A 20,348-nucleotide genomic window follows, 5' to 3' on the forward strand; every position below is an offset into this window, starting at 1 on the left:
ACATGCCATTTGCTTTCTTAACCGCCTGCTGTACCTGCATGTCAACCTTCAATGACTGATGTACCATGACACCCAGGTCTCGTTGCACCTCCCCTTTTCCTCATCTGTCACCATTCAGATAATAGTCTGTCTCTCTGTTTTTACCACCAAAGTGGATAACCTCACATTTATCCACATTATACTTCATCTGCCATGCATTTGCCCACTCACCTGACCTATCCAAGTCACTCTGCAGCCTCATAGCATCCTTCTCGCAGCTCACACTGCCACCCAACTTAGTGTCATCCGCAAATTTGGAGATACTACATTTAATCCCCTCGTCTAAATCATTAATGTACAGTGTAAACAGCTGGGGCCCCAGCACAGAACCTTGCGGTACCCCACTAGTCACTGCCTGCCATTCTGAAAAGTCCCCATTTACTCCTACTCTTTGTTTCCTGTCTGCCAACCAGTTCTCAATCCACGTCAGCACACTACCCCCAATCCCATGTGCTTTAACTTTGCACATTAATCTCTTGTGTGGGATCTTGTCGAAAGCCTTCTGAAAGTCCAAATATACCACATCAACTGGTTCTCCTTTGTCCACTTTACTGGAAACATCCTCAAAAAATTCCAGAAGATTTGTCAAGCATGATTTCCCTTTCACAAATCCATGCTGTCTTGGACCTATCATGTCACCTCTTTCCAAATGCTATGACATCCTTAATAATTGATTCCATCATTTTACCCACTACTGAGGTCAGGCTGACCAGTCTATAATTCCCTGTTTTCTCTCTCCCTCCTTTTTTAAAAAGTGGGGTTACATTGGCTACCCTCCACTCCATAGGAACTGATCCAGAGTCTATTGAATGTTGGAAAATGACTGTCAATGCATCTGCTATTTCCAAGGCTACCTCCTTAAGTACTGTGGGATGCAGACCATCAGGCCCTGGGGATTTATCGGCCTTCAATCCCATAAATTTCCCCAACACAATTTCCCGACTAATAAGGATTTCCCTCAGTTCCTCCTTCTTACTAAACCCTCTGACCCCTTTTATATCCGGAAGGTTGTTTGTGTCCTCCTCAGTGAATACCGAACCAAAGTACTTGTTCAATTGGTCTGCCATTTCTTTGTTCCCCGTTATGACTTCCCCTGATTCTGACTGCAGGGGACCTACGTTTGTCTTTACTAACCTTTTTCTCTTTACATATCTAAAGAAGCTTTTGCAGTCTGTTTTAATGTTCCCTGCAAGCTTCCTCTCGTACTCCATTTTCCCTGCCCTAATCAAACCCTTTGTCCTCCTCTGCTGAGTTCTAAATTTCTCCCAGTCCCCGGGTTCGCTGCTATTTCTGGCCAATTTGAATGCCATTTCCTTGCCTTTAATACTATCCCTGATTTCCCTTGATAGCCACGGTTGAGCCACCTTCTCTTTTTTATTTTTACGCCAGACAGGAATGTATAATTGTTGTAGTTCATCCATGCGGTCTCTAAATGTCTGCCATTGCCCATCCACTGTCAACCCCTTGAGTATCATTCACCAATCTATCCTAGCCAATTCATGCCTCATACCTTCAAAGTTACCTTTCTTTAAGTTCTGGACCATGGTCTCCGAATTAACTGTTTCATTCTCCATCCTAATGCAGAATTCCACCATATTATGGTCACTCTTCCCCAAGGGGCCTCGCACAACGAGATTGCTAATTAATCCTCTCTCATTACACAACACCCAGTCTAAGATGGCCTCTCCCCTAGTTGGTTCCTCGACATATTGGTCTAGAAAACCATCCCTTATGCACTCCAGGAAATCCTCCTCCACCGTATTGCTTCCAGTTTGGTTAGCTCAATCTATGTGCATATTAAAGTCACCCATTATAACCGCTGCATCTTTATTGTATGCACCCCTAATTTCCTGTTTGATGCCCTCCCCAACATCACTACTACTGTTTGGCGGTCTGTACACAACTCTCACTAACGTTTTTTGCCCTTTGGTGTTCTGCAGCTCTACCCATATAGATTCCACATCATCCAAGCTAATGTCCTTCCTAACTATTGCATTAATCTCCTCTTTAACCAGCAATGCTACCCCACCTCCTTTTTCTTTTAATCTATCCTTCCTGAATGTTGAATACCCCTGGATGTTGAGTTCCCAGCCCTGATCATCCTGGAGCCACGTCTCTGTAATCCCAATCACATCTTATCTGTTAACATCTATTTGCACAGTTAATTCATCGACCTTATTACAGATACTCCTTGCATTAAGGCACAAAGCCTTCAGGCTTGATTTTTTAACACCCTTTGTCCTTTTAGAATTAAGATGTAGTGTGGCCCTTTTTGTTTCTTGCCTTTGTTTACTCGGCCTTCCACTATTGCTTTTTATCTTTCTACCATCTATTTCTGACTCCATATTACTTCGCCCTGTCTCGCTGCATAGGTTCCCATCCCCCTGCCATATTAGTTTAAACACTCCCGAACTGCATTAGCAAATGTTACCCCCAGGACATCAGTTCCAGTCCTGCCCAAGTGCAGACCGTCCCTTTTGTACAGGTCCCACTTCCCCCAGAACTGGTTCCAATGTCCCAGGAATTTGAATCCCTCCCTCTTGCACCACTGCTCAAGCCATGTATTTATTCTAACTATCCTGCTCCCTCTACTATATAAGCGAGGGTTTCGGGCGGTTTATGTAAGCGAGTGGTTTGGGGGTTTATATAATTGAGGGGTTCGGTGGGTTTATATAATTGAAGGTTTCGGGCGGTTTATATAAGTGTGGGGTTCGGGCGGTTTATATAATCGAGGGGTTCAGGGAGGTTTATATTATCGGGGGGGTCCGGGGGTTTATATAATCGGGGGGGTGGGGGGGGGGGTTCGGCGGTTTATATAATCGAAGGGTTCCGGCGGTTTGTATAATCGGGGGAGTTCGTGGTTTTATATAATCGAGGAGGTCGGGCAGTTTATATAATCGAGGAGGTCGGGCAGTTTATATAATCGAGGGGTTTGGGGGGGTTTATATAATCGAGGGGTTTGGGTGTTTATATAATTGAGGGGTTCAGGGGGGGTTATGCAATCGAGGGGTTCGGGTAGGTTCATATAATCGAGAGGTTCGGGTGGTTTATATAATCGAGGGGTTCAGGGGTTTATGTAATCGAGGGGTCGGGGGTTTGTATAATCGAGGGGTTTGGGGGTTTATATAATCGAGGGGTTCGGGCAGTTTATATAATGGGGGGGGTTCGGGGGGTTTATATAAGCGAGGGGTTCGGGCAGTTTATATAATGGGGGGGTTTGGGGGGTTTATATAATCGAGGGGTTCGGGCAGTTTATATAATGGAGGGGTTCGGGGGGTTTATATAAGCGAGGGGTTCGGGCAGTTTATATAATGGGGGGGGTTCGGGGGGTTTATATAAGCGAGGGGTTCGGGCAGTTTATATAATTGGGGGGGTGGTTCGGGGGTTTATATAATTGAGGGGTTCTGGGGTTTATAAAATCGGGGGGGTTCGGGGGGTTTATATAAGCAGAGTGTTCGGGGGGTTTATTTAATTGAGGGGTTCGGGGGGTTATATAATTGAGGGGTTCTGGGGTTTATAAAATCGGGGGGGTTCGGGGGGTTTATATAAGCAGAGTGTTCGGGGGGTTTATTTAATTGAGGGGTTCGGGGGGTTATATAATTGAGGGGTTCTGGGGTTTATATAATCGGGGGGTTCGGGGGGTTTATATAAGCAGAGTGTTCGGGGGGTTTATATAATTGAGGGGTTCGGGGGGTTATATAATTGAGGGGTTTATCACATTGACGAGGGTGTTTTCCTCCCGCAGATGTTGATGTCTGCAATCCCGATGAGAAGTCAATAATCACGTACGTGTCACAGTTCCTGCAATATTCCAAGGAGCACGCCACACCCGAGCTCGGAGCGGGGGTACGGACACAATCTCATTCTTGGGTAATGGGCGGATCAATCTTTCCCTCGCTGATTCGGATCACACTTTGCCTCAGTGATAGTTTTCAGACCCTGGTATTCCTGCTGTATCTTCCAGTCTGCGCGCCTGTTTAATGGCTGTTGATTTCTTCCCAGTTTTCTCCCCTCCAGTCTCGGAGGCTGAGGGGACGGTCATGCAGTGGGTATGTTACTTGACTAGTAATGGGGAGCCCTGGCCTGGTAATGCAGAGAAGGTGAGGTGAGTGAATCTCACCAGTCGGCTGGTCTCGACTCTGACTGTCCCTAAAATACCTGGGGGAGTGGGTGGGTTCGTACCGGAGGCAGAATGTTTGCGAAAGCAAAGAGCTCTTTAAAAAAATGCAAAGAACTTTTAAGCGTGATTCACCTAGAATCATAGAATGATACAGCACAGAAGCAGGTCCATCATCTTGTTTGTGCCGGCTCTGTGAAAGAGCGATCCAATTAGTTCCCACTCCCCTGCATCCCCAGCATCGAAGCACTGACCACGCTCGACCAGCTCCGTTGGGCGGGCCACATCGCTCGCATGCCAGTCACAAGACTCCCAAAGCAAGTGCTCTACTCGGAACTTCTACACGGCAAGCAAGCCCCAGGTGGGCAGAGGAAACATTTCAAGGACACCCTCAAAGCCTCCCCACTGACACCTGGGAGTCCCTGGCCAAAGACCGCCCTAAGTGGAGGAAGAGCATCCGGGAGGGCGCTGTGCACCTCGCGTCTCGTCGCCGAGAGCATGCAGAAACCAAGCGCAGGCAGCGGAAGGAGCGCGCGGCAAACCAGACTCCTCACCCACCCTTTCTGTTATGTCTTTAGATGCTCTGATAATGACTCCACGAGGCAAAGTATTGCACTTGAACTGTAGTGACCTTAGTCCATTTAATATAACTCCAGAGTGAGAATGCAATATGGTGGACTCCCTTTTATACCTGGGTACCCGTGGTGTACAGGTGACCTCTACCAGTTGCGCCCTCTGGTTGTGCCAGCATAGTGTATACAGTATGAACCTTGTTGATGGTACCTCCGATAAACAAGTCTCCATCTTATGCAACTATACAGTGACTTCACAGAGAGTATATCTATAGTCTGCATATACAACACTTTCCTTCAACCACTGTCTGTCCCACCTGTGACACAGACTGTAATTCCCGTATTGGACTGTTCAGTCACCTGAGAACTCACTTTTAGAGTGGAAGCAAGTCTTCCTCGATTTCGAGGGACTGCCTATGATGATGATGATGACTGTCCCTGCTCTTTCCCCATAGCCCTGAAAATTTTCTCCTCTTTAAATATTTATCCAATCACCTTGTGAAAGTTACCATGAAATCTGCTTCCATCGCCCTTTCAGGCAGCGCGTTCCCGATCACAACAACTTGCCGTGTAATGTTTTTATCCATCTCCCCCCTGGTTCTTTTCCCATCACCCTAAATCTGCGTCCTCTAGTTACCGACATTCCTGCCACTGGAAACAGTTTAATCTTTACTCTTATTAAAACCCTTCATGGTTTTGAACACCTTTGTTAAATTTCCCCTTAACCTTCTCTACTGTAAGGAGAACAACCCCAGCTTCTCCAGTCTCTTCACATAACTGAAGTTCCTCATCCCAGGTGCCATTCTGGTAAATCTCCTTTGCGCCTTCCCCAAGGCCTTGCCATCCTTCCTAAAGTATAGTGCCCAGAATTGGCCACAATCCTGCAGCTGGGGCCTAACCAGTGATGCTCGTCACCTCTTCAGAGGCCTCTTCTAACTCTTCAGGGGTCCCTCGGGATAAGAGGGAAACGGTGACTAGACTGCTCTGTCTCTCTTGCCTAGGTGGACACGGAAGCGCTGGGCACAGGCGTGTTGGATGCCTGGCCAGATCGGGCGGACAAGCACCGCGTGTTGGAGGCTGACATCATGCGAGACTTTGAAGAATCGAGGAGATGGATAGAAGCCTCCATCCAGAGAGCCGTGCAGTTCCTGGGCGAAAGAGGGACGACGGAGGAACTCGTTGCCAAGCACCAGGTAGAAACTCTGGCAAGGTCCACTGCCATTTGATGGACTGCTTTCTTGATCTTTTTCGTTTCGTTACTTTAAACGCCAGATTACACACTCACTCAGTTATAGTGATGCAGGATCCTGTCCATATTGAAACCTCATACTATCCACAACCAGTACGAGTGCACAAAACTTTTCACACTGCACAAGACCAGTATGTGAGCTCAGATGTTTTCATACTACACCATTCTAGTGTGAGTGGGCCGCTGTTGGACATCACACTCTGCGACTCCAGTGTGAACTGCTAAACAGTGGCCCCTTAAATTTCTTACACTCATTTTACCATTGATCACGACGTTCTATGCATACTGCCAACACATCATAATACCTCAAAGTGCCACAAAATGACAACATTAAGTAAACAATCAGACGCTTATCTCTTCTAATTGTTGTATAAAACTTTCCACTCCCTAAACAGAGTGATCAAGTTGACACATTCAGATATATGGCTGAATGACAGTTACACATTCTACTATTATCTCTCCCCAGAAGACATCCTTTCTTTAAAATCCTCTCAGCCAATTTACCACTCATGCTCAGCAGAAAGCGGTTTGAACTTTTAACCCAGCATGCGCTTGTCTCACAGACTGCGCAGCAAGAATAGCGAGGTATTCGGGTAACGCGGACTTTCACTCCCACACCAGCCGCAAGCCCTCGCTCGCATGCTGGGTTGGAGGTCTTGCCGTGGGCTTCAGCTCCGTCTCCACGCAACTTTAAAGACAAAGTACTGGCACCGAAAATACCGGGGCTACAAGGGTTAAATTGTGAGACCAGGTTGCATAAATTTCGGCTTGTATTCCCTCGAGTTTAGAAGATTAAGAGGTGATCTAATTGAGGTGTTTAAGATGATTAAAGAATTTGATAGGGTAGATAGAGAGTAACTATATCCTCTGGTGGGGGAGTCCATAACAAAGGGGTGTGACCTTGAAATTAGAACTAGGTCATTCAGGGGTGATTTTTTTTGGGTAAGGCCATTAAAGGTTGCAGAACCAAGGTGGGTAGATGGAGTTAAGATACAGATCAGTCATGATCTGATTGCATGATGGAACAGGCTCAAGGGGCTGCATGGCCGCCTCCTGTTCCTATGTCCCTAACTCAGCAGGTACTGGGGAGCAGAGGGAGGGAGGAGGGGGTGTTCTGTGCCCACGGTTACACTGGAACACCCCCCTCAGCACAGAGACTGCTGGACCTTGCGGGGTCAGTGGGCAGCCACCTATTGCCCTCCCCACTCCTCCCCCCCGGACGCCTCCAGTACTCGTTTGCCCCTGGGTGAGGATCTGGTGCCTATCCTCCATGGGCTGGGGGGGGGGTGGAGATGTTGGCCGACTAACCCTGCCCTCCCCTACTGTATGAGCAAGTAGGGGAGTGAGGGTGTCCGGAGTGTGCTGGGTTCGGGAGCAAGCTGCACTGTGCCAGTTTGAATTCCAGCCGCAGTCGGTTTCACCAGCGACGTGCCGATTTTACTGAGGATTGATTGGCAGAAAATGAGTTCTCATTAAAGTTCAATGTCTTTCACAGGAAATGTGCAGGGACTTTGATTCTGGGATCCTTGAACGTTTTCTGGAAGTGACAGATAAAATAAAAACCATGTTGACCCCTCGGAAGATACGGCCCGTTGAGGAACTGCGGGAGGAGCTCTGTCGAAAGTGGGAGGTGAGACAGTTGGCGGATCTTCTGATCTTGGGCTGCCATTGCGGAGCCAGTCCCACCAGCGCAGCTCGCCAATTCGGGCGGTCACAACCAGTCAGAGTGTATGGTTTGAACGTAGAACCAAACCATTGTTCGCTGGACAGAAAGAAAGCTTTGCATTTCTACAGCTTCTTTCAAGACCTTGGTGAGACCTTGCCTGGAGTATTGTGCACAGTTTTGGTCTCCTTACCTGAGGAAGGATATACTTGGCGTAGAGGGAGTGGAACGAAGGTTCACCAAGCTGATTCCTGGGATGGGGAGGTTTGTCCTATGAGGAGAGATTGAGGAGACCTGGCCACTATTCCCTAGAACTTAGAAGAATGAGAGGTGATCTCATTGAAACATCTAAAATTCTTAAGGGGCTTGACAGGGTAGGTGCTGGCAGTTTAGAACCAGGGGCCACAGTCTCAGAATAAAGGGTCAGCCATTTAGGACTGAGATGAGGAGAAACTTTTTCACTCAGAGGGTGGTGAATCTTTGGAATTCTCTACCCCAGAGGGCTGTGGAGGCTCAGTCGTTGAGTATATTCAAGATGGAGAGTGATAGATTTTTGAATATTAAGGGAATCGAGGGATATAGGGACAGTGCAGGAAAGTGGAGTTGAGGTAAGAGATCAGCTATGATCTTATTGAATGGCGGAGCAGGCTCAAGGGGCCGAATGGCCGACTCCTGCTCCTAATTCTTATGATGTTGGTTGAGGGATAAACATTGACCAGGACACCAGGGAGACCTACCCTGCTTGTCTTTGAAATAGTGCCGTGGGATCTTTTACGGGCAGATGGGGTCTGGGTTTAATGCCTCAGCTGAAAGACGGCACCTCTGACTGAGCTGCACTCCCTCATGAGTGTATTGGGATCGTCAGCCTGGATTATATGCTCAAATCACCGGATTGGGACGTGAACCTTCTGTCTCAGAGGTGGGAGCGCTACTTACTGAGCCACTGCTGACACTGAGAGGCAGAGCACTGGTCAACCTAGAGTTACTGTGAAAGCATACAGTGCACAAATTGAGAGGAAAATATGAGCAAAGCTTTGGTGGGAGGTCAAGAGAGAGAGAAAAGAGGACCTTGGTTGGACCAAATTTGGAGTGCTGTGCACAGTTGTGGTCTCCATATAACGAAAGGATATGGAGGCACAGGAGAAGGTGCAAAGAACATTTACCAGGATGACCCCAGAGCTGGGAGGTTACAAGTAACCTTGCCTTTGTGCAGCAGGGCTGTGCAGGGCTCTGCAGGTCCCCCACTGCCAGTGAGCCGGCTTCTAACTAGAAAAACCGCGCACAGGCAGAATCTCGAATGGGCCGCACAGGCCAAAATAAATTACAGGGAACATTGCTTGTAACTATTAGGAAAGATTGAACAGTCTGGGGCTTTGTTCTGTAGGAAGGAGAAAGCTGAGGGGTGACCTGATAGAGGTCATTAAAATTATTAAGGGGTTTAGAAACATAGAAACATAGAAACATAGAAACTAGGTGCAGGAGTAGGCCATTCAGCCCTTCTAGCCTGCACCGCCATTCAATGAGTTCATGGCTGAACATGTAACTTCAGTACCCCATTCCTGCTTTCTCACCATACCCCTTGATTCCCCTAGTAGTAAGGACTTCATCTAACTCCTTTTTGAATATATTTAGTGAATTGGCCTCAACAACTTTCTGTGGTAGAGAATTCCACAGGTTCACCACTCTCTGGGTGAAGAAATTCCTCCTCATCTCGGTCCTAAATGGCTTCCCCCTTATCCTTAGACTGTGTCCCCTGGTTCTGAACTTCCCCAACATTGGGAACATTCTTCCTGCATCTAACCTGTCTAACCCCGTCAGAATTTTAAACGTTTCTATGAGGTCCCCTCTCATTCTTCTGAACTCCAGTGAATACAAGCCCAGTTGATCCAGTCTTTCTTGATAGGTCAGTCCCGCCATCCCGGGAATCAGTCTGGTGAACCTTCGCTGCACTCCCTCAATAGCAAGAATGTCCTTCCTCAGGTTAGGAGACCAAAACTGTACACAATACTCCAGGTGTGGCCTCACCAAGGCCCTGTACAATTGTAGCAACACCTCCCTGCCCTTGTACTCAAATCCCCTCGCTATGAAGGCCAACATGCCATTTGCTTTCTTAACCGCCTGCTGTACCTGCATGCCAACCTTCAATGACTGATGTACCATGACATCCAGGTCTCTTTGCACCTCCCCTTTTCCTAATCTGTCACCATTCAGATAATAGTCTGTCTCTCTGTTTTTACCACCAAAGTGGATAACCTCACATTTATCCACATTATACTTCATCTGCCATGCATTTGCCCACTCACCTAACCTATCCAAGTCGCTCTGCAGCCTCATAGCATCCTCCTCGCAGCTCACACTGCCACCCAACTTAGTGTCATCCGCAAATTTGGAGATACTACATTTAATCCCCTCGTCTAAATCATTAATGTACAGTGTAAACAGCTGGGGCCCCAGCACAGAACCTTGCGGTACCCCACTAGTCACTGCCTGCCATTCTGAAAAGTCCCCATTTACTCCTACTCTTTGCTTCCTGTCTGACAACCAGTTCTCAATCCACGTCAGCACACTACCCCCAATCCCATGTGCTTTAACTTTGCACATTAATCTCTTGTGTGGGACCTTGTCGAAAGCCTTCTGAAAGTCCAAATATACCACATCAACTGGTTCTCCCTTGTCCACTCTACTGGAAACATCCTCAAAAAATTCCAGAAGGTTTGTCAAGCATGATTTCCCTTTCACAAATCCATGCTGACTTGGACCTATCATATTACCTCTTTCCAAATGCACTGCTATGACATCCTTAATAACTGATTCCATCATTTTACCCACTACCGATGTCAGGCTGACCGGCCTATAATTCCCTGTTTTCTCTCTCCCTCCTTTTTTAAAAAGTGGGGTTACATTGGCTACCCTCCACTCGATAGGAACTGATCCAGAGTCAATGGAATGTTGGAAAATGACTGTCAATGCATCCGCTATTTCCAAGGCCACCTCCTTAAGTACTCTGGGATGCAGTCCATCAGGCCCTGGGGATTTATCGGCCTTCAATCCCATCAATTTCCCCAACACAATTTCCCGACTAATAAGGATTTCCCTCAGTTCCTCCTCCTTACTAGACCCTCCGACCCCTTTTATATCCGGAAGGTTGTTTGTGTCCTCCTCAGTGAATACCGAACCAAAGTACTTGTTCAATTGGTCCGCCATTTCTTTGTTCCCCGTTATGACTTCCCCTGATTCTGACTGCAGGGGACCTACATTTGTCTTTACTAACCTTTTTCTCTTTACATATCTATAGAAACTTTTGCAATCCGTCTTAATGTTCCCTGCAAGCTTCTTCTCGTACTCCATTTTCCCTGCCCTAATCAAACCCTTTGTCCTCCTCTGCTGAGTTCTAAATTTCTCCCAGTCCCCGGGTTCGCTGCTATTTCTGGCCAATTGATATGCCACTTCCTTGGCTTTAATGCTATCCCTGATTTTCCTTGATAGCCACGGTTGAGCCACCTTCCCTTTTTTATTTTTACGCCAGACAGGAATGTACAATTGTTGTAGTTCATCCATGCGGTCTCTAAATGTCTGCCATTGCCCAGCCACAGTCAACCCCTTCAGTATCATTCGCCAATCTATCCTAGACAATTCACGCCTCATACCTTCAAAGTTACCCTTCTTTAAGTTCTGGACCATGATAGGATAAAGGTAGAGAAACTGTTTCCACTTGTGAGGTGAGTCCCAAATCAGGGGTCATAAATATAAGATCGTCACTGAAAAAGAAAGAAAGACTTGTATTCCTACAGCGCCTTTCACAACCACCGGACGTCCCAAATCGCTTTACAGCCAATGACGCACTGTTGTAATGTAGGAAACGCGGCAGCTAATTTACGCACAGCAAGCTCCCACACACAGCAGTGTGATAATGACCAGATAATCTGCTTTTAGTGAAGTTGGTTGAGGGATAAATATTGGCCCCAGGATAACTCCCCTGCTCTTCCTCAAAATAGTGCCATGGGATCTTTTACATTCATCTGAGAGGGCAGAGGGGGCCTCGCTTTAATGTTTTATATGAAATTCCAATGGGGAAATTCAGGAGAGATTGGGTGATGAGGAGAAAGAGCGTGATGAGAATGTGGAACTCGCTACCACAAGGAGTAGTTGGGGCAAATAGCATAGATTCATTTAAGGGGAAGCTGGATAAACACATGAGTGAGAAAGGAATAGAAGGATAAATAAAGGGGTGGGAGGAGGTTGGGTGGGAGGAGGCTGGTGCGGAGCATAAAGACCGGCACGGTCCCGTTGGACCGAATGGCCTGTTTCTGTGCTGTTAATTTGATGTAAAAATAAAACGTGATTTGACTTGAGTTTTGGTTTATATTGCAGATGGTGCAATCAGCAGTCACGGCACATCTGCACCAATTGAAGTTTGAGGTGGAACAGAATAAATTCACCGGGGCCCTTGAGGTGTGTGAGATCCAGCTTGGAGTGGAGAGCTGCCCCTTGCAGCTCGGTCTGGCCGGGGCAAACAGTCCAGTTCGTCAGGACGCCGCAGAGGTTACAGCGGCAAACTGGAACAGGAAAATTCAGGCTGACGTCCGACCAGAAGAAAGTCGCGGTCAAATCACAGAATGGATTGCAACCGGACTCCATCACCTGGAAAGAGAAGGTCTAGTCCAATCAGTGGAAGAAGCTCCAACTGGAGAGGTCAAGAGTGATGGGCTAGAAGGAGAGGGTTCTACCCAATCAGTGACATGGTGTCCGATTGGTGAAAAGCCTCTTGGTGGTGTGGTAGGAGAGTGTTCTGGTCAGTCAAGCTCCGTGCTTCAGGGCCAGGAAGACATGGCTCCTAGATTATCAAGAGAAGACTTTGCTCAACTGTTAACACAGTCTTTGACTGGTAAGGGTCAAGCCAATAACCAGGCAAGGGACAGTTATACTCAGCTGGTTACAGTGCCTCCAAGAAGAGAAGTTGTTGGATTACCAACCAAGGATTCTGGTAAACAGACCAAGGAGCTCCTGACCGGAAAATGTGAGGTGGAGAGATTTCCAAGAGTGGACATCACTGGCTTGGCAGAAGATCCCCTGAGTGACCAAGGCCAAGCTGACGTCTCAGCCAGAGGCGAGTCTGCACCAGTGGCATCGGCACCTACCAGCGACCAACCGGGCGACCTCACAGTGAGGGAAGGTTGTGTTTGGTTACAGAAAGAGCGCTCAGTGGGGAAAGACCAGGACTTTGGTCGAATGAAAGAGGAACCTGCTCAGGGGGCAGTCATGTCCCTCGGTGAACAACAGCAGCCCGAACATCAGGGAACAGAATGGAGTGCTCAGCTGGGCAAAGAGGCCCTGAGTGGAGAACTGCGATCGACAGGAAAGGATCAGGGTGAAGGCCTCACCCTGTGTGTGAGAGGGTCTCTGAGTGGAGGTGAGCAGACCCACAGTCCAATAGGGCGCTTGGCAGCAGCGACTCAGGGCCAATCAGATCAGACTGATACCCGAGAGCGTTGCACTGGCAGAGACCAGGGTGAAGACCTCACTCTGTCTGAAGACGGGTCTCTGACTGGAGCAGCCCAGACCCACATCCCAGCAATTGAGGATTCAGTGCGCTGGGCGGTAGTGAAGCTGAGTGAACAGGAACAGACAGATGGTCCAGGGAGAGAGGAGTGTGCTCCATCTGCAACAGGAGCTTTGATCGGGGAAGAGCAGGCTTGTGTCCTACCAGGAGAGGATTCTGACCAGTTACCCATCAGTGAACAATCCCAGGCCCCCACCCCGGCAACAGGGAGCCCTGTGCAGTCCCTGAGTGGACCAGACCTGAACTATGGCCTACCCGGGCAGGCTTCTCCTCAGTTAGTTGCACAACACCAGGCCCTAACCACAGAGGTTTCTACTCAATATAGGGCAGCGTTTATGAGTGAACAAGAGTGGACAGGCAGACCAGCAACAGAAGGTTCTGCTCAACCTGCAAAAGACCATTGGATTGGTGTAGATCAGGCTTACGGCCTACCTGGAGAGGACTGTATGAAATTGCCAACAGTGTCTGTGAGTGAAAGAGAGGTGTCTGGAGACCAAGCAAGCCAAAGGCCCGCTCGGTTCGTAAAACCATCTCCAGTTGGGGAAGATCAGGTTGACAGTCAAACAACTGAGGTTTCTGGTCAATGGTCAGGACTGGTTCTGAGTGGCGACATTCAGCCTTGTGGCCTACCAGGAGACAATTCTGGGTGGTTAATCTCAGAGTCTGTCAGTGGACAAGAAGCTGATGAAGATCTCACAAGAGAAGATTCTGCTCGATCTGGAAAAGAGTGTTTGATGGGGAAAGAGCAGAAAAGCCTAGAAAGAGAGGATATTTCTCAGTCAGTCGAAGAGCTTCCAACTGGTAAAGGCCAGGTTCTGTGCTCAGCAGGAATGGATTTTCCCAAAATCACAGCAGCATCCCTGAGGGAGGGAGAGCAGGCCGGCAGCCCGACCACGAGGGCCTCTGGCCCATTGGCGGCAGTGATTCTGAGTGGACAACTCCAGGATCACGGCCTACCCAGGGAGGCTTCAGCACCAGTGGCAGAAGAGCCTCTGAGTGAGAGAAGCCAGGCTGATGGCCTAGTGAGGAAAGAGTCTGCTGGAGCTGAGAAAGAATCTGTGAGTGGAGGTGAGCAGACCCACAGTCCAACAGGGCGATTGGCAGCAGCGACTCAGGGCCAATCAGATCAGACTGATACCCGAGAGCGTTGGACTGGCAGAGACCAGGGTGAAGACCTCACTCTGTCTGAAGATGGGTCTCTGACTGGAGCAGCCCAGACCCACATCCCAGCAACTGAGGATTCAGTGCGCTGGGCGGTAGTGAAGCTGAGTGAACAGGAACAGAGAGATGGTCCAGGGAGAGAGGAGTGTGTTCCATCTGCAACAGGAGCTTTGATCGGGAAAGAGCAGGTTTGTGGCCTACCAGGAGAGGATTCTGACCAGTTACCCATCAGTGAACAATCCCAGGCCCCCACCCCGGCAACAGGGAGCCCTGTGCAGTCCCTGAGTGGACCAGACCTGAACTATGGCCTACCCGGGCAGGCTTCTCCTCAGTTAGTTGAACAACACCAGGCCCTAACCACAGAGGTTTCTACTCAATATAGGGCAGCATTTATGAGTGAACAAGAGTGGACAGGCAGACCAGCAACAGAAGGTTCTGCTCAACCTGCAAAAGACCATTGGATTGGTGTAGCTCAGGCTTACGGCCTACCTGGAGAGGACTGTATGAAATTGCCAACAGTGTCTGTGAGTGAAAGAGAGGTGTCTGGAGACCAAGCAAGCCAAGGGCCCGCTTGGTTCGTAAAACCATCTCCAGTTGGGGACGATCAGGTTGACAGTCAAACAACTGAGGTTTCTGGTCAATGGTCAGGACTGGTTCTGAGTGGAGACATTCAGCCTTGCGGCCTACCAGGAGAAGATTCTGGGTGTTTAATCTCAGAGTCTGTCAGTGGACAAGAAGCTGATCAGGGCCTCGCAAGAGAAGATTCTGCTCGATCTGGAAGAGTGTGTTTGATGGGGAAAGAGCAGAAAAGCCTAGAAAGAGAGGACATTTCTCAGTCAGTGGAAGAGCTTCCAACTGGTAAAGGCCAGGTTCTGGGCCCAGCAGGAGTGGATTTTCCTGAAATCACAGCAGCATCCCTGAGGGAGGGAGAGCAGGCTGGCAGCCCGACCACGAGGGCCTCTGGCCCACTGGCGGCAGTGATTCTGAGTGGACAACTCCAGGATCATGGCCTACCCAGGGAGGCTTCAGCACCAGTGGCAGAAGAGTCTTTGAGTGAGAGAAGCCAGGCTGATGGCCTAGTGAGGAAAGAGTCTGCTAGAGCTGAGAAAGAATCTGTGAGTGGAGGTGAGCAGACCCACAGTCCAACAGGGCGATTGGCAGCAGCGACTCAGGGCCAATCAGATCAGATTGACACCCGAGAGAGTTGGACTGGCAGAGATCAGGGTGAAGACCTCACTCTGTCTGAAGACGGGTCTCTGACTGGAGCAGCCCAGACCCACACCCCAGCAACTGAGGATTCAGTGCGCTGGGCGGTAGTGAAGCTGAGTGAACAGGAACAGACAGATGGTCCAGGTAGAGAGGAGTGTGCTCCATCTGCAACAGGAGCTTTGATCGGGAAAGAGCAGGTTTGTGGCCTACCAGGAGAGTATTCTGACCAGTTACCCATCAGTGAACAATCCCAGGCCCCCACCACGGCAACAGGGAGCCCTGTGCAGTCCCTGAGTGGACCAGACCTGAACTATGGCCTACCCGGGCAGGCTTCTCCTCAGTTAGTTGAACAGCACCAGGCCCTAACCACAGAGGTTTTTGCTCAATATAGGGCAGCGTTTGTGAGTGAACAAGAGTGGACAGGCAGACCACATGCACAAAAATACCAGGCTGAGGTCCACAGTCTATCTGAAGAAGAGGCACTGAGTAGCGAATGCCGGGGTCACACCGAAGCAACAGAGGATTCTGTTCAATCGGGAGAAATATTTCTGCATGGCCCAGACGGGGCTGGTGACCGGGAACGTGAGAAGTCTACGCAACTGGTGGAAGGGTCTTTGATTGGGAAAGAACAAGCCAGGGTGGCTTTTGCTGGATCAGCACCGGGGCTACCAATTGGAGAAGATCAGGCTGAAGAGCTGACAAGGGACCGTTTTCTTCGCAGGATGTTTGTGACTCAGAGCGACCAGGCGCTGATCGCTGACCGACCACAAGAGGGTTCCGCTCAGTCAATGAATGACTCTGCAAATGGGGAGGACCAAGCAACAGCTGATTCTACGGTAATACTCAGCGGGCACGGCCAGGGAGACCCCCAAAGTTGGGAGGACGCTGGATCGTTGGTACAGGAGGCAGCGACCCCAAATGATTGGTCCGGGCTGGATTCTTCCCCGCTGCAACAGGAGTCTTTGGATGGCAGTGACGTGCCTGAGCATTCTGGGAAATCGGCTCCAACCAGGGAACAGGTACCTCATTCTGTTCGTTAGGAGTATCCGCAATAAGGTGGATGAATTAACTGTGCAAATAGATGTTAACAAATATGATGTGATTGGGATTACGGAGACATGGCTCCAGGATGATCAGGGCTGGGATCTCAACATCCAGGGGTATTCAACATTCAGGAAGGATAGAATAAAGAGGAAAAGGAGGTGGGGTAGCATTGCTGGTTAAGGAGGAGATTAAGGCAATAGTTAGGAAGGACATTAGCTTGGATGATGTGGAATCTATATGGGTAGAGCTGCAGAACACCAAAGGGCAAAAAACGTTAGTGTGAGTTGTGTACAGACCTCCAAACAGTAGTAGTGCTGTTCGGGAGGGCATCAAACAGGAAATTAGGGGTGCATGCAATAAAGGTGCAGCAGTTATAATGGGTGACTTTAATATGCACATAGATTGGGCTAACCAAGCTGGAAGCAATACGGTGGAGGAGGATTTCCTGGAGTGCATAAGGGATGGTTTTTTAGACCAATATGTCGAGGAACCAACTAGGGGGGAGGCCATCTTAGACTGGGTGTTATGTAATGAGAGAGGATTAATTAACAATCTCGTTGTGCGAGGCCCCTTGGGGAAGAGTGACCATAATATGGTGGAATTCTGCATTAGGATGGAGAATGAAACAGTTAATTCAGAGACCATGGTCCAGAACTTAAAGAAGGCTAACTTTGAAGGTATGAGGCGTGAATTGGCTGGGATGGATTGGCGAATGATACTTCAGGGGTTGACTGTGGATGGGCAATGGCAGACATTTAGAGACCGCATGGATGAACTACAACAATTGTACATTCCTGTCTGGCATAAAAATAAAAAAGGGAAGGTGGCTCAACCGTGGCTATCAAGGGAAATCAGGGATAGTATTAAAGCCAAGAAAGTGGCATACAAATTGGCCAGAAATAGCAGCGAACCTGGGGACTGGGAGAAATTTAGAACTCAGCAGAGGAGGACAAAGGGTTTGATTAGGGCAGGGAAAATGGAGTATGAGAAGAAGCTTGCAGGGAACATTAAGACGGATTGCAAAACTTTCTATAGATATGTAAAGAGAAAAAGATTAGTAAAGACAAACGTAGGTCCCCTGCAGTCAGAATCAGGGGAAGTCATAACGGGGAACAAAGAAATGGCGGACCAATTGAACAAGTACTTTGGTTCGGTATTCACGAAGGAGGACACAAACAACCTTCCGGATATAAAAGGGGTCGGTGGGTCTAGTAAGGAGGAGGAACTGAGGGAAATCCTTATTAGTCGGGAAATTGTGTTGGGGAAATTGATGGGATTGAAGGCCGATAAATCCCCAGGGCCTGATGGACTGCATCCCAGAGTACTTAAGGAGGTGGCCTTGGAAATAGTGGATGCATTGACAGTCATTTTCCAACATTCCATTGACTCTGGATCAGTTCCTATCGAGTGGAGGGTAGCCAATGTAACCCCACTTTTTAAAAAAGGAGGGAGAGAGAAAACAGGGAATTATAGACCGGTCAGCCTGACATCGGTAGTGGGTAAAATAATGGAATCAATTATTAAGGATGTCATAGCAGTGCATTTGGAAAGAGGTGACATGATAGGTCCAAGTCAGCATGGATTTGTGAAAGGGAAATCATGCTTGACAAATCTTCTGGAATTTTTTGAGGATGTTTCCAGTAGAGTGGACAAGGGAGAACCAGTTGATGTGGTATATTTGGACTTTCAGAAGGCGTTCGACAAGGTCCCACACAAGAGATTGATGTGCAAAGTTAGAGTACATGGGATTGGGGGTAGTGTGCTGACATGGATTGAGAACTGGTTGTCAGACAGGAAGCAAAGAGTAGGAGTAAACGGGTACTTTTCAGAATGGCAGGCAGTGACTAGTGGGGTACCGCAAGATTCTGTGCTGGGGCCCCAGCTGTTTACACTGTACATTAATGATTTAGATGAGGGGATTAAATGTAGTATCTCCAAATTTGCGGATGACACTAAGTTGGGTGGCAGTGTGAGCTGCGAGGAGGATGCTGTGAGGCTGCAGAGTGACTTGGATAGGTTAGGTGAGTGGGCAAATGCATGGCAGATGAAGTATAATGTGGATAAATGTGAGGTTATCCACTTTGGTGGTAAAAACAGAGAGATAGACTATTATCTGAATGGTGACAGATTCGGAAAAGGGGAGGTGCAAAGAGACCTGGGTGTCATGGTACATCAGTCATTGAAGGTTGGCATGCAGGTGCAGGCGGTTAAGAAAGCAAATGGCATGTTGGCCTTCATAGCAAGGGGATTTGAGTACAGGGGCAGGGAGGTGTTGCTACAGTTGTACAGGGCATTGGTGAGGCCACACCTGGAGTATTGTGTACAGTTTTGGTCTCCTAACCTGAGGAAGGACATTCTTGCTATTGAGGGAGTGCAGCGAAGGTTCACCAAACTGATTCCCGGGATGGCGGGACTGACCTATCAAGAAAGACTGGATCAACTGGGCTTGTATTCACTGGAGTTCAGAAGAATGAGAGGGGACCTCATAGAAACATTTAAAATTCTGACGGGGTTAGACAGGTTAGATGCAGGAAGAATGTTCCCAATGTTGGGGAAGTCCAGAACCAGAGGTCACAGTCTAAGGATAAGGGGTAAGCCATTTAGGACCGAGATGCAGAGGAACTTCTTCACCCAGAGAGTGGTGAACCTGTGGAATTCTCTACCACAGAAAGTTGTTGAGGCCAATTCACTAAATATATTCAAAAAGGAGTTAGATGAGGTCCTTACTACTAGGGGGATCAAGGGGTATGGCGAGAAAGCAGGAATGGGGTACTGAAGTTGCATGTTCAGCCATGGTCTCATTGAATGGCGGTGCAGGCTAGAAGGGCCGAATGACCTACTCCTGCACCTATTTTCTATGTTTTCTATGTTTCTATGTTACTAACCCAACACTTGGAGAAATAAAAACAGAAGTTAAGCTTGGGGGGAGCTTGTTTGCTATAAATTAGTTCCCTTTATCTGTAAAATGTATCCGTATCTTTTAGAAAGTCTTGCGTAATTCTTGGCCACAAATTTTACTTCCTCTCATCATGGTTTTTGGTCAAGCTTTTCAGTCAATGATTGTCATTTCAGGTCGCAGGGTCAACATTTCCCATCCGGTTTTGCTATGTAAACGGTCATGGTGTTATTTCAGGCTCTGGCCACTAGATGGCACTGAGGAGAAAATTATCTCTCCCCCAACATGTTGCCACCTTATATATAAAAATAAACTTTATTAACTCACGGTGGGCATAGTGACAGGCAAGGCACTAGTAATAATTAAAACCAAAAACTACCTCTGAACCCTAAGCTGAAGAAGAGATAGTTGATTCTGTCAGCTATTTTGGCCCATGTTTAGACCTGAACCAATACTGAGAGAAATTGGGCCACATCTATAGTGATAGAGGGAAGGGTTTGACTTGACCAATTTGTCGCACCACTAAATTCATCGCTCAGCCTGTAATATCGGTGCACGAATGTTAAATTTCTCCTAGAAGGTATCTTGGATCTCTCTACAGTGTCCCCTCTTAGATGTTTCCTCAGATCATCTGGTTCTTCCTCATGGCTCCAACACCTGAGATCAGTCCTTTGCTCCTGAAACTGATAGAAGTTCTCCTTGGGCCTTTCTATCTCAGTGAAGGGATTGTCTTTCACTGTTGTGCTGAACACGCCCCATGTGTGTTGTATTCATTAATTTAGGTGTTTGCTGAACTTCAGAACTTGGGCTCAGTGGATCTCAGTGAAACGGGACAACA

Source organism: Pristiophorus japonicus, chromosome 4 (genome assembly GCF_044704955.1).
Source record: "Pristiophorus japonicus isolate sPriJap1 chromosome 4, sPriJap1.hap1, whole genome shotgun sequence".
NCBI lineage: Eukaryota > Metazoa > Chordata > Chondrichthyes > Pristiophoridae > Pristiophorus > Pristiophorus japonicus.